Source organism: Equus przewalskii, chromosome 22, assembly GCF_037783145.1.
Source record: "Equus przewalskii isolate Varuska chromosome 22, EquPr2, whole genome shotgun sequence".
In the NCBI taxonomy this organism is placed as follows: domain Eukaryota; kingdom Metazoa; phylum Chordata; class Mammalia; order Perissodactyla; family Equidae; genus Equus; species Equus przewalskii.
Window position 1 is genome coordinate 37,041,782 of NC_091852.1, and position 13,020 is coordinate 37,054,801.

The 13,020-nt window shown below is 46.0% G+C and overlaps 1 long non-coding RNA gene across 1 annotated transcript; it reads left to right on the plus strand.

Moving 5' to 3' along the window:
• The first annotated feature begins 3,502 nt into the window (after window positions 1-3,502).
• On the plus strand, window positions 3,503-5,881 carry LOC139078415 (uncharacterized). The gene is made up of 3 exons (XR_011531347.1): window positions 3,503-3,700; window positions 4,456-4,646; window positions 4,833-5,881. It is a non-coding gene; the product is annotated as an uncharacterized lncRNA (long non-coding RNA).
• The last annotated feature ends 7,139 nt before the right edge of the window (window positions 5,882-13,020 follow it).

Sequence of the window (13,020 nt, forward strand, 5' to 3'; positions counted from 1 at the left end):
GAGGCCACTTTCCTGGAGTATAGTCCTCAGCCCGGCTCAAGCGAACATCACCTTGTCTCTCTTATCTATGGAATGGTTATTGATCATTTGCTTCCACAGATTGGAAGGAGCCCAGATTCCTAAATATTTTGTGGAACTGCCATACCAACTCTAAACTGCCCACATTGTAGAGAAATAAACTTTTCTCTTGTGGAATCAACTGTTATTTCAGTCTTTTGGCTCACCTGAACTGAACATCCTGCCTGCTTACACCCTTAGCAGGTGCCTGGCAGGCGGGAGGGGCTCAGCACACTGGTCAGTGTTTTGATTATTCAAAGCTGGGGTTGGACCAGCCAAACAACCCTCATTTCCTGGATGTGGGGACTTAAGGGTATGCCAGGAGGGTGGAGAAACAGCACTGAGGCCAGGAGACCTGGGTCACGGTTTCAGCTCTCCTCTTTCAGCTTCTTTTTATTTTCTTTAATTCTTTATTTTGCTGGACTAGCTCAGCAGTTTTCAAACTTCTTTTAGCAGCAGAAATTGTTTTTCAGATGGAAACCAATATACAAAATAATTTCGGTTCCTTCTCCAAACTGCCTTGGGGTGACTCCCAAGGAGCATAATTTGAAAAACACAGAACCGATGAATTCCCCAGGTTGTGCCTGGGAGCAACTGTGTGCGACTCTAAGACACCGAGCTGGGAAACTTGTTCCATTTCTCTAGAATGGGCCATAATCCGGGGAAGGCAGATGCAAGCCCTTCATTGTCCTGAGTTCCCTGAGGTCTCGGTGCTGACGAGGGAGCCTGTGGCTTCATCGTAAAGGGAAGGGAAGCACGTGAATTCATAACCAGTGACCTCAGGAGTCTTTTCCCCTTTGCACTTCTGGGCTGTATATCACTTCGCCTTAGGCAGAAATCTGTAAACATCATCAAAGACAACAGAACATATGAAATTTCATTTTTCTGGTTCTGCAAGATTGAAAATAGCTCCTTCCAGCCACCTTAGCCAGAGTTGAAGGAATTATGCCACGGATCAAGAAAATGAAGAGCAAGACATAAATCTTTCATTGTAACATAAGAAAAATTGTGCGTTATGGACTGTGCTGTAAGGTAGAAACGTTGCTGGAGAACGCAAGCATCTCGAGCCTGTTGTGGTGGTCGCTGTTCACGATCTGGGTCTAATCATGTACACACTTCATTGGCTTTGTGAGGTCGGGACGAGAGCATCCACACACCCTCAGCGAGTAGGTTCACTAATTGTCTCTTCTTTAACGGTCAACTGTGGGACTTGCGTGTTTTTCTCATTGAGTTGAGAAAGCTTTGGGTACGGAAGTGAGCCCTTTGGATATCGTATTTACTGCTTATTGGTGTTTAACATGCAAATGTTTGAAAGTTTTAGGTAGTCAAATCTTCTCTTTTCCTTAAAAATAGCAAAAATCCATGTGTGTTCCAGGCATCCAGGCACAGCTGTGTTTTAAGTCCTTTCCAAGCCTTAGTTTATAGACTCCTCACCACGACCTGAGGTGGGTACCGTGGTGGTGCTCCCCTGACGATCCAGGCCATGCTTCTCATCACAGTTGCCTCCTATTACGCCCGCTGGTCACAGAGGCCCACGGAGGCTGAGATCCTTTAACGGGGTTGGGGGGAAGCATGTGAGCATGTGGAGGAGAAAGACCGTGGGACGAGGTAGGGGGTACAAAATCTGATAGGCTCTGTAAAGCGAAAAAGCCCTGCAGGAAATTCTGATAAGCCCAGCAGGATGCGCCATCCTGAGAACCACAGAGGGGTTCTGAAACCCACCTCATCCGGAGGAACGTGGAGGAGGAACGCTCGCCAGAGAAGTTTTTTGATTCCAGACTTCTTGGAGTCCAGAACGGCCCCTCCAATTCCTTTCAAAGCCAGCCCCCATAGAAACTCTCTAGCTTTTAGCTCTTCTCAGGACGATCAGCCAGCCGACACCTGGATTTGGCAAGCTGGCTGTGGAGTAGAGGCTGGGGCTCTGACTTGAACTTGCAGAATCCTGGTCCAGCCCCTTCCCAGCTTTGTGGGTCTGGGTGGGTGGAATTGCTCTGTAAGCTACAAAGGGCTGTGTGGAAAGGCAGAGGGTGACTATTCATGGCCTTCAGAGGATCACACCTCAAGCTGGTGACAAGCAACCTTGCTGATGTTGACGCTGAGAAGCAATTTTGGCTGTCCTCCCCTCTGAAGCATGGTTTAGGGACAGCCCCAAACCCGCTAAGTCAAGTGAATGCTTCTGAGCAGGTTATGAACTCCATCCTGGGGCCCCTCTCTAGGTCCCCTTCCCACCTTCTTTTCAACTGCACACTACCCACAGTGGACATCCTCCCTCTGGGCTCCAGCGCTTCTATTCCCTTTGCCCAGAGTATCTTCTCCCTTCTCCACATTTTCAACACCCTTATTTCTACTCATCCTTCAGGACTCTGTTCACCCATCACCTCCTCCAGGAAGCTTTCCCTGATAACTCCTCTGCCAGTGGTCCCCCCTACCACTCCGGAAGGATGTGCTCATCCTTTGTGTTTCCATTGCAACTTCTATTTTCCTACCATGAGGCATGTCACACTGTATCCAACTGTCTTTACACCTGGACAAGAGTCTCTATCTTGTGCACTTCTGTCTGCAGAGCTACAGGTCCTTGCTGACATTCTGGAATCACTGAATATTAGAACTGGAAGGGATCTTCAAGATTCTCCAGTATCACATCTTTGTTTTACAGAGGAAGAAATGAGCCCGGAAAGATTTTGGATTAGCCCGAAAGCCACATAGCTACATGGCAACAGAACTGACCCTGGAACTCAGGTCTCTTGACAACATATCCTTTTTTCCTGCTAAACGGAATTAGTGAAACCAGAGTTTGAACACCGGCTCATTCCTGAACCAGTAGTATGACTTTGAGCAACTTGCTCTCCTTCTCTGAGTGTGTTTGCACATACGGAAGGTGAGAATAACAATACTGGAGACCTCACAAGGCTGCCGTGAGGAGGAATTAATCTATGGTGAACAGAGAGCTCCATGCCTGGCACAGAAGAGGGGTGGGCTTATGGAATTCAAAACGAAGCAGCTGTTGTAATATCTTGAATGACTAAACTGGATCCATTGTACTGATGTGGCACCATTATTCATATTGTGGGGCACCCCCTTCTGTGTAGGCTCCATCACAGAAGGTCTAGGCTCAGCTCATGGCTGTATCCCCAGAGCTTAGCATAATGCCTGGCAGGTCATGGGCGCTTGGTAAAAGTTGGTTGAATGAGTGAGTAAATGAGGTACCAAGAGACACAAAGGATGGTTGGATATCAGTGGCCAGTCCAATGGCCCTTGGTTCAGGACTTCTTTTTCGCTTTAGAGCCTGGCTAGTCTGTGTCCCAAAAAAGCCTTCCCTCATCCCAAACCAGAGGACCCCAAATATTTTCACCAAGCATCCTTTCTTTGTCATACATTTGAGGAAAAAGTTATTTCTCTAGAAGAGAAATCAAGAAGGGAGAGAACGCCTTGTCTTAACTTCCAGGGACAAATGGAAACTGAAACACTCACGCCTACGTGGCTCACGTTCCAGGGAGAGACACAGTAACGTGGCATCTGGAAAATACCCAGCTCAAGCCAGATTTCTGTCAGTTCCTTCTCTGTCGGTCTGTGCTTCCCGGCTAGTGAAGTATACGGTTTCTGCCTTTCCTTCTTCCCAAAGAAAACTTTGATGAAAAAAAAGGTAAAAGACACTTGGACAAAAACTTCCTAGCCCATAGACCACCATTTAGCCATTATTACTGTCTGTGAGGGTGGAGATGTTTTATAATCTGCACTGTCTGGCATGTTAGCCAGCACACATTTGGCTGTTGAGCACTTGAAATGGGGCTGGTACAACTGAAGAATTGACTTTTTACTTTTTTAAAAAATTTATTTTTAATTTATTTTAATTTTAATTTTTTTTTGAGGAAGATTAGCCCTGAGCTAACATCTGTCACCAATCCTCCTCTTTTTTGCTGAGGAAGACTGGCCCTAAGCTAACGTCCAAGCCCATCTTCCTCTACTTTATATGTGGGACGCCTACCACATCATGGCTTGCCAGGCGGTGCCCTGTCCACACCTCGGATCCAAATCAGCAAACCCCAGGCAGCTGAAGTGGAATGTGTGAACTTAACTGCTGTGCCACTGGGCTGGCCCCTTAATTTACTTTTAATTAATTCTATTTAAATAGCCACATATGACTAGTGGCTACCAAGCACGGTGGACAGTAGACAGTGCAGATGGACGGAGGAGGGGTGGGAGACGGTCTGACCCTGGGTGTCTTCACTGGCCCTTTTCCAGGGACCAGAATCAGCAAAAGGCTACCCGCCTTTTTGTGCTTTTTAACGTATGTGCTCCTTAACCAGCTTAGGGGGACAAACGATATCACATTCCTTTTACTTTTCAAGCCACTTGACTCTGAGCCCTTATCCCGCCTCTCTTTCTTCTCTCGTGCAGGGGTTCTGCCTCCTGGGGAATCTGATGGACTCCTTGGGGGCTGTCTTCGTCCAAGGTCAGTGGTCATTACTGTCACCTCCAGGAGAGAACCAAGAATCCTGGCTCTTTGGCTGCTGCCACCGTCTTGGCCACTAGGTGTCACCAGTGGTCCTGCAGCCCACCTCCAGGCGGAAGGCAGGCAGATGTCACAGGTCTGCGGACACATATGGGGGTTGGAGGGGGAGGAGGAAGTCGGCTTCCTGAGGGGGTGGATCTCGGATTCAGAGCCATACCAGAGGCACCGGGTTGATGTACCGGGAATGCGTGCGGGAAGCAGGATGGGGCCCCGGGACATGAGCCACATGACTTTCCTGTGTTCGTCGGCTTTTTGTCCTAAGGGAATACTTCCTGTCTACATCCTGCTCAAAGAAGAGGCTTTTGGAATACCTACTCTCTTGCCATAGTGGACCTCAGCAGGCAATCCCGCTCAGAAAAGAAAATTGTTGGACGTAAGTGCTAGTCCTACCGTCTGAGTGCTGAATCTTCTCCGTGGTCATCTGAGAAAGGAGAGGTTCTCGCAGCAGGAGAGGTGGACAGACCTGGGTCCTGGTTCTGGCACTGCCACCCACTTCTGGTGTGACTCAGGGGAGCCACTCAGCCGTCTGAGCACCCCTACCTGAGAGAAATTAAGACCTGACACATGTTTGCAGCTTTTTCATTTTGTCGCCGAGGTGAATTTTAGTTTCCTGAGTGCTTACTGCACGGCTTACTTCAGGGGCTCAAATGGTGCTAGTTGGGTGGGTACTAGTTTGAGGATTATGAAGATAGGTGGGGGAGGACTGGGCTGTCTCTCCAGGCGAGGTTCAACATACTCACCCCACCCCCAACTTTCTGGAGTCAGACAGACTAGGGTTTATTGCAGCCTGACTCCAACCAGCTACTTCACTGGGTATGTCACTTAACTCATCTGAGCCTCAGTTTCCTCATATGCAGAATGAGGGCAATATCTACCTTTCAGAGGGTGTGATGGTTAATTTTATGTGTCAACTTGGCTGGGCCAGGGAGTACCCAGATATTTGGTGGAGCATTATTCTGGCTGTTTCTGTAAGGGGGTTTTGGATGAGATTAACATTTAAATCGGTAAGCTTTGAGTGAAGCAGATTCCCCTCCAAAATGTGGGTGGGCCTCATCCAATCAGTTGAAGGCCTGAGGAGAACAAAAACGCCAGCCTCCTGTGAGCAGGAAAGAATTCTCCGGCAGACCGCCTTTGGACTTTCACCTGCTACACTGGCTCTTCCTGGTTCTAGAGCAGTTGGCCTTTGGAGCTGAACTGGAACATCAGCTTTCTTGGGCCTCCAGGCACCACTCTACCCTGGAGATTTTGGACTTGCCAGCTTCCATAATTGTGTGAACCAATTCCTTATAATAAATCATATATACGACCATATATTCTGCGTCTCTGGAGAACCTTGACTAATACAGATGGCCATGAAGATTAACTGAAATTTCAGTGTAGAAGTATCTAGTACCGTACCTAATGCATTGTAGGCACTCAATAAATGCCACTTTGTTATCTAGCCTCCCTATTCCCTTGGTCAAGCATTAAGTAGGTGCCAAAGGAGAGGAAGAATACTTAGAAGCTGGGCCTAGAAGTCCACTGGTCAGTGTGTTAGAGTTGCTCCCTGTCAGTGGACCGCCTGGCTTCTGTCATACTGCTCCTGTGACGCAGACAGTTCCCAAGGTGCCCCCTCTCCCCGACCTGGCGCCCGTCTCCCAGGTCTTAGAACAAGAAGGCATGTGGCTCTCTTTGTTCCCTGTCGCTGATTGTTTCTGTGGGGTAAGAGTGGGAGGAAGAAGATAATTCCTTCCCCTCCTCCTCCTCAATAGTCTCTATCAGGCCACAGGTGTATTTGGAGTCTGAAGGGTGAGGGGGTGGGCTCATTATGCTCCCTAATGCATGTGAGACCTCGTTTCAGCTGAGTGCTTCTTACCCACTGATAGCAATTAGTCAAATTATTTTTAGCATATTTGAAAACTTTCTTTTCCCTATTGCACTTTGGAAATCTAAAGTGCTTTGCTACTGTTAACTTTTTCCCTACTTATGATTAACGTTATAATAAAAAAGAAAATCCCACTCACGCTATTGTATTTAGGTCATTTTAGAAAACTTTATTATTATTCTCACAGCTTAGAGCTTGGACTGCATGTTATTTTTCTATTGCAGCATAACAAAATACATGAGCTAAGCAGTTTAAAACATCGCCTATTGGGGCCGGCCCCATGGTCAGCTGGTTAAGTTTGCATGCTCTGGTTTGGCAGCCCAGGGTTCACCTGTTTGGGTCCTGGGCACAGAGCTATGCACAGCTCATCAAGCCATGCTGTGGTGGCGTCCCACATAGAAGAACTAGAATGACTACAACTAGGATATACAACTATGTACTGGAGCTTTGGGGAGAAAAAAAAAGAAAGAGGCAGATTGGCAACAGATGTTAGCTCAGGGCCAATATTCCTCACAACACCCCCCTCTACCCCCAATAAAAACCCACCACCTATTTATTATCTCTCAGCTGTGTAGGTCAGAAGTCCGGGCATGGCGTAGCTGTTGCTCTACTCGGAAGTCACAAGACTGCAATCAAGATGTCAGCTAGGCTGCCTTCTCATCTGAAGCTCTGTGTTTCCTTCCAGGCTTATTCAGGTTGTTGGTAGAATTTGATTCCTTGTGGTTAAAGGACTGAGGATCCTGTTTTCTTGCTGGCTGTTGGCTGAGGGTTCTCTCAGTTCCTGGAGGCCACCTGGAGACCTCACCACATGGTGCTCTCTGTAGGCCATTACACTCTCATGCCTTGAATCTCTCTCTTAGAAAAGGGTCCAGTTCCTTTCAAGGGCTCACTTGATTAGGTCAGACCTACCCAGGATAATACGCCTTCGATGAGCTCCAAGTCAACTGATTGGGGACCTTAATTACATCTGCAAAATCTCTTCTGCCATATAACACAACATGATGACAGGAATGTCATCCCTCATATTCACAAGTTCCACTCACACTCAAGGAGAGGGGATTACACAGACTGTGGACACCCAGGACTGGTAATCTTCAGTGCTGTGTTCATTTCCTAGGGCTGCCCTAACACGCACCACAAACTGGGTGGCTTAAACAACAGAATATAATGTCTTGCAGTTCTAGGGGTGGGAAGTCCAAGATCAGTGTGTCCCTAGGGTTGGTTCCTTCTGAGGGCTGTGAGAAGAATCTGTTCCAGGCTTCTCCCCTAGCTTCTGGTGGTTTGCCGTCAATCTTTGGTCTTCCTCGGCATGTAGAAGTGTCACCCCAAGCTCTGCCTTCCTCTTCACTTGGTCCGAATTTCCCCCTTTCATAAAGACACCAGTCATATTGGAGTAGGGACCCACCCTACTCCAGTATGACCTCATCTTAACTTAACTAATTACTTCTGCAATGACCTGATTTCCAAATAGTTCACATTCTAGGTACTGGAGGTTAGGACTTCAACTTATGAGTATCTGGGGACACAAGTCAACTCATAATGCGTGCTATCTTAGAATTCTGCCAACCACAGCCTACATAGCATTATTATCATTATCATCAATAGTCATTATCATCAATAGTGGTTCCTTTTATGATTCTCCTGTCCCTGCAGTGAAAAAAAATTGCCCCAGATTTACAATATTTTGTATATTCCATTTCCTTTGTCCTTTTACCATCAGCTGGGACAACAAGAATTAAGGGTGTGAGGATGACTGCCCTGGTAAGGAAAATCACCTATGGCTCAAAATTCTCCACCAGAAGAACCTCAGAACAAGGGCACTTGAGGTCTCCTTTAATCTGGTTTATCCCTAGAAGGGTCCAGGGAGACTAACCTTCCTCAGGCCACCACTAAAGTTTTTAGGCAGTTGCTATTGGTGCTTTCTGTTCTACTACCTGGTGACCTTAATCACTGTTGGGTTGCCTTTCAGAGACGGGTTGGGATGGGAATTTCCATGGGACCACACAGCATTCCTGTAGTCTCACCTGCTGGCCTTTTCTCCTCTCTCTGACTTCTAATCAGGGGTAGGCAAACTATGGCCGTGGACCAAACTGGCGCGCTGCCTGTTGTTGTAGTGCCCATGAACAAAGAATGGGTTTTTACATTTTTAAGTGATTGAAAAAAGAAAAAAACCAAAAGAATAATATATCATTGACATCTGAAAAGTATAAAAAATTCAAATTTCATTGCCCATAAATAAAGTGTCATTGGAACACAGCCACACTCATTTGTTTACATGTGGTCTATGGTGGCTTTCATGCTACAATGGCAGAGCTAAGTAGTTGTGACAGAAATGGTATGGCTCACAAAGCCTCAAATATTACTAAATGGCCTTTTACAGAAAAAGTTTGCCAACCCCTGTCCTAAATGGTGGTATTTGTTAAGGCCTGTCCTTGGACCCTCCATTTTTATTTTTGTTTTTTCCTCTATACTCTCTCTCTGATGATTCCATCTGGTTCCATGACTTAAATGTCATGTGTATATTGAGCTACAGACTCATATAGCCAATGCTGCTCCTCTTGGGTATCCAGTCCTTTCCCTCCTTGCACCCTCTGCTGCCCCATCAATCTATCAGCAGGTCTTGTTGGTTCCACTGTCATGACATCTCTTGAACTCATCTCTTGATCTCCATCTACATTGCCACCACCGTGGTCATCCAAGCCAGCATCCTGTCTTGCCTGGACCACAACACTCTCTCAACTTGTCTTCTTGCTTCCCCTCTAGTCTAATCTATCTTTTGCATAGCAGCAGTTTGTGGTCTTAAAACTTAATTTACATCATGCCGCTCCCCTGCTTTAAATGTAATGTAGCTGCCCACGGCTCCTAGAATAAGGTCCAAACTCCTTTCTATGGCCCCCAGGACTGTACAGAATCAGGTCCCTGTCACCTCTCCATTCTCATCTTGTGCCACTTGCCTCTCAGTAGTTGTAGCCACAACGATTTTCTTTCAGTCCTTCAAGTGTGTCACCTCAGGGCCGTTTTACTTCCACCTTCTGGAATCTTCTTCCACCTCCTCTAACCATAATCGACTTCTGCTCATTTTTCAGGTCCCAGGTTACACATTGCTCCTCCTATGGTCTTCCCTCACCAAGCTAGCTATAGCAGCCCTCCGCATTCCCCACGTCTCTCTGCTTCAGCACGTTGCTTATTTCCTTGTGTGAACCTGTCAACGTTTGTAATTATTATATTTATCAGTCTTTTTTTTTGTCTCTTTCACTAGGATATTAGCCTCCAGAGGGTAGGGAGTATGTCTGTCTTCTCTGCTGAGTCTTCAGTGTGTAGCATAGTGCCTTTCATATGGTAAGTCCCCAATAAGTTTTTATAGGAATATTAAATGAAAGAGGTGGAGGTGGCAGAGGTGGCGGGGAGTATCCCAGAAGGCTAGAAGCATTCCTGAGTCACTGAAATGGAGATACTTTTCTTTATTCTTTTGAATACTTTTTATAGTTTCCTAATGGCCTCGGCACCGGGGTTTCAAGGCCTTGGTCAACCACAAACTTATGCTTCATCACTGTTGCTCTTTCACAGTCAATGTCGTCAACTGGCCTCACTGCCTCCGTATCCCCAAATAGCAGCGTTGTCCTCACTGAGGGGTGCAGGCGCTCTCCTTCCAGGGCTCCAACTCACCAGTATCACTCCTCTTTCTCCTTATTTGAAAAAAAAAAAAACCCTTTTTATTTTAAATAAAACATAAATACAGGAAACTGTACAAATGCATGACATACTGAATTATTCCAAGGCAAACGCCTGTGTAACCACCACTAGGTCAAGAAATAGACCTTTGCCACACGGAGAAGCCCATCTAAGTCCCCCATTTCAACCACAGTTCCCTTCCTTTCTCCTCTGACAAGTAATCGATATCCTATTTTTATAGTTTTTTGTTTTCCATCCAACTGTGCATCTATAGACACTACAGTTTAGTTTTGGACATTTAAGAAGTTTGATATGTTTTTTAAGTCTCTTTCAATCTTTTCTCTTATAATCTAGAGGTTTCCCCTCCATCTTTATTTTCCTTTAATCTCTCTGAGGAAGACCCTCCTCCAGTTGACCTGTAGAGGTTGCCACAGTCTGGATTTGCTGATCGCATACTCATGAACAGCTCGCCAAGTTCCTGCAGGTTGGCAGCTGGATCTAGAGACTGGCTTGGACTCGAGTTGGATTCCTTTGGGAAAACTACAGGAGGCACATAATGTCCGATCACCTCTCTTTTTATGATGTAAGTAATGCAAGCAGCCACTGATGCTTAATGCCTATGCCCAGCAATTCACTGGCATTTGCAAAATGCTGATATTCTGTCATTCCTTTTTCATTTAATAGTTGTAGTACTTTTATAAAGAGGAAATTCCTCTTGTCTACCATTGGCTACCCAGTGATAAAGATTGTATAGGGAAGGGAGGATAAATCTTTGATTCTTTCCTTTATTTCCCGCTTTTCAAGATTAAAAAATTGGTTCCCTACCATCCTCCAAAAAGGGCCAAATGTATATCATTATGATATCATGGACTTAAATATATTTGATGGATTTCAAGCCATTACAATTATTATCATTTATACTCAGACTGTTCTGTGTTTGGCCAGTGAGTGTCTCTTCAAGTTGGCTCCTGGATTTTTCTGACATGACTCTAGCAATTGGTAGTTTCCTCGTTATCTAGTAGGACAGCATGTTCCAGGATCATCTTGTACATTCCCTGCTCAGACCCGGACTCAGCCATTACTTGAAGCAGCCCTGCGTGTTTATTTATTTTTCATTTTAGTGAGACATTGCATTTCAAGTGCTCATCTATGTTCTAGGGATGATCACAGTCACTGGCGTGGTCAATGTTTCTATCCTTTCCAATGGACAGAGCTAGCGGACAGGTTTGAAAATCCCGAGAGGGGCTAAGAATTACTTTCTGTGAATGCTCCATAATCCCCAAAACCCTTTAGCACTGCTGACCTCAAAAGTTTCCCAGAATTGTTCTCTACAGGAAAGGGTGTCAGCTTTGACATCTGAGACAAACTCTGGTCTTAGTGGCGGTGTTCTACCGACCTAAATTCTTCTATTGCAGCTTTGCTCAAAAATAGCACTCCTTCACTCCCTGTTCTCAATTGCCACATGGTTGCCACACAGGGGCTCATGAGGAGGCTGTGTCCCCTCCTCAGGGGTGAAGTCATGCCTATAGAAAGCTTGAGTGTCCCCAGAGTCTCTTTGTTACCTGTCATATGCTACCAAATATTACCTCCGCTGGCCCACAGTACCCTGCCCATTCCTGTCCTGTCACACTGTTCCCATTGCCCTTGGATGCTTTCCCAGCTGTCCAGCGCTCACATCCTTCAAGACCCATGTCGGGTCTCACGAAGACTTCTCGGACTCCTTAAGCCTCCATGTACCTCAGCTTTCACATCTGTGAAATGGAGAGAATTGTACCCATCTCACCAAGTTGTGAAGTTTAAATGAGTTACCACCTGGAATAAGGCTTAGCACAGTGAGTCCTCAAGAAATTTGAGTTTTTATTCCTATTCTAGCCAATAGTTCTCAACCCAGCTGCATATTAGAAACATCTAAGGGGGCTTTTAAAAGAAAATAGTGATGCTTTGTTGCCGCCCTTGGAGATTCCGACTTAATTGGTCAGGGCAAGTGGAATCTTTCACGTTCTTGAGGTGATTCTGGAGCAGGGCTGGCAAATGACACTGTCGAACTGCCACCTCCATTATTACCTTTTGGGTGTGTGAGGTGAGATACTCCTGTGTCATTTTAACAAATGTTTGCTCACTCTACATCAAGGTGGATTCTGGTGCTTAAAACCAAAGGAGGCCTAATGAGTGCAGGAGTAATTTGTAAGGATAATTAGCGCATAGAGTTCGATCTTTGGCAACGCTGGAGCTGAAGGGGCTTCCCCACTGCCACCCCGTGTCGTCCCTCAGAGGCCACGCGCACTGTGGTGATTGGGTACACTGTTTAATGCTGTCCCCAGCTACTGCTTGATTTAGGAATATATTAGGAATATATTCCTGAGTAGTGGAATAAGGAAACATCCTTTCCTTATCATGTTAGCTCAACAACTTAGAGGAAAAAAAATCATGAAAATTTTGTTTTTCCTCCTTTTTGCCCCCCTGCCTTTGAAACCAGCCACTGCAGCTGCTAACACAAATATCTCTGTGTAGAATGTGTTTTGTCCTTCTGGAGAAGACAAAGAATTACTAAAAGAGCAGACAGCTGCTTGTCCTGGCAGGAGGAGAAGAGCTTGTCAGCACTCACTCTCTGCTCTTCCTCAGCCCAATCACCATCGTCTTCTTTTAGCCCATTTTTGCTCTCACTTTTCCTGGTCCAGGAATGTAGGGCCATCACTCTACCCTTGTGCCTCTAACTCTGGGTAGACACAACAGCCCAGTCCTTCTTTTTCCATGTTAAACCTGCGTTGTCTCAACTTTAAGACTTTAAGCAAGGCTGGCAGGCAATAAACTTCACCTTGACTCGGAAACCGCCCCTCCATCTCTCTCTCTTTCACAAACACACAGCTCACCCATTGTTCCAACAGGGATGTTTGCACAACAATTTCGCACAACA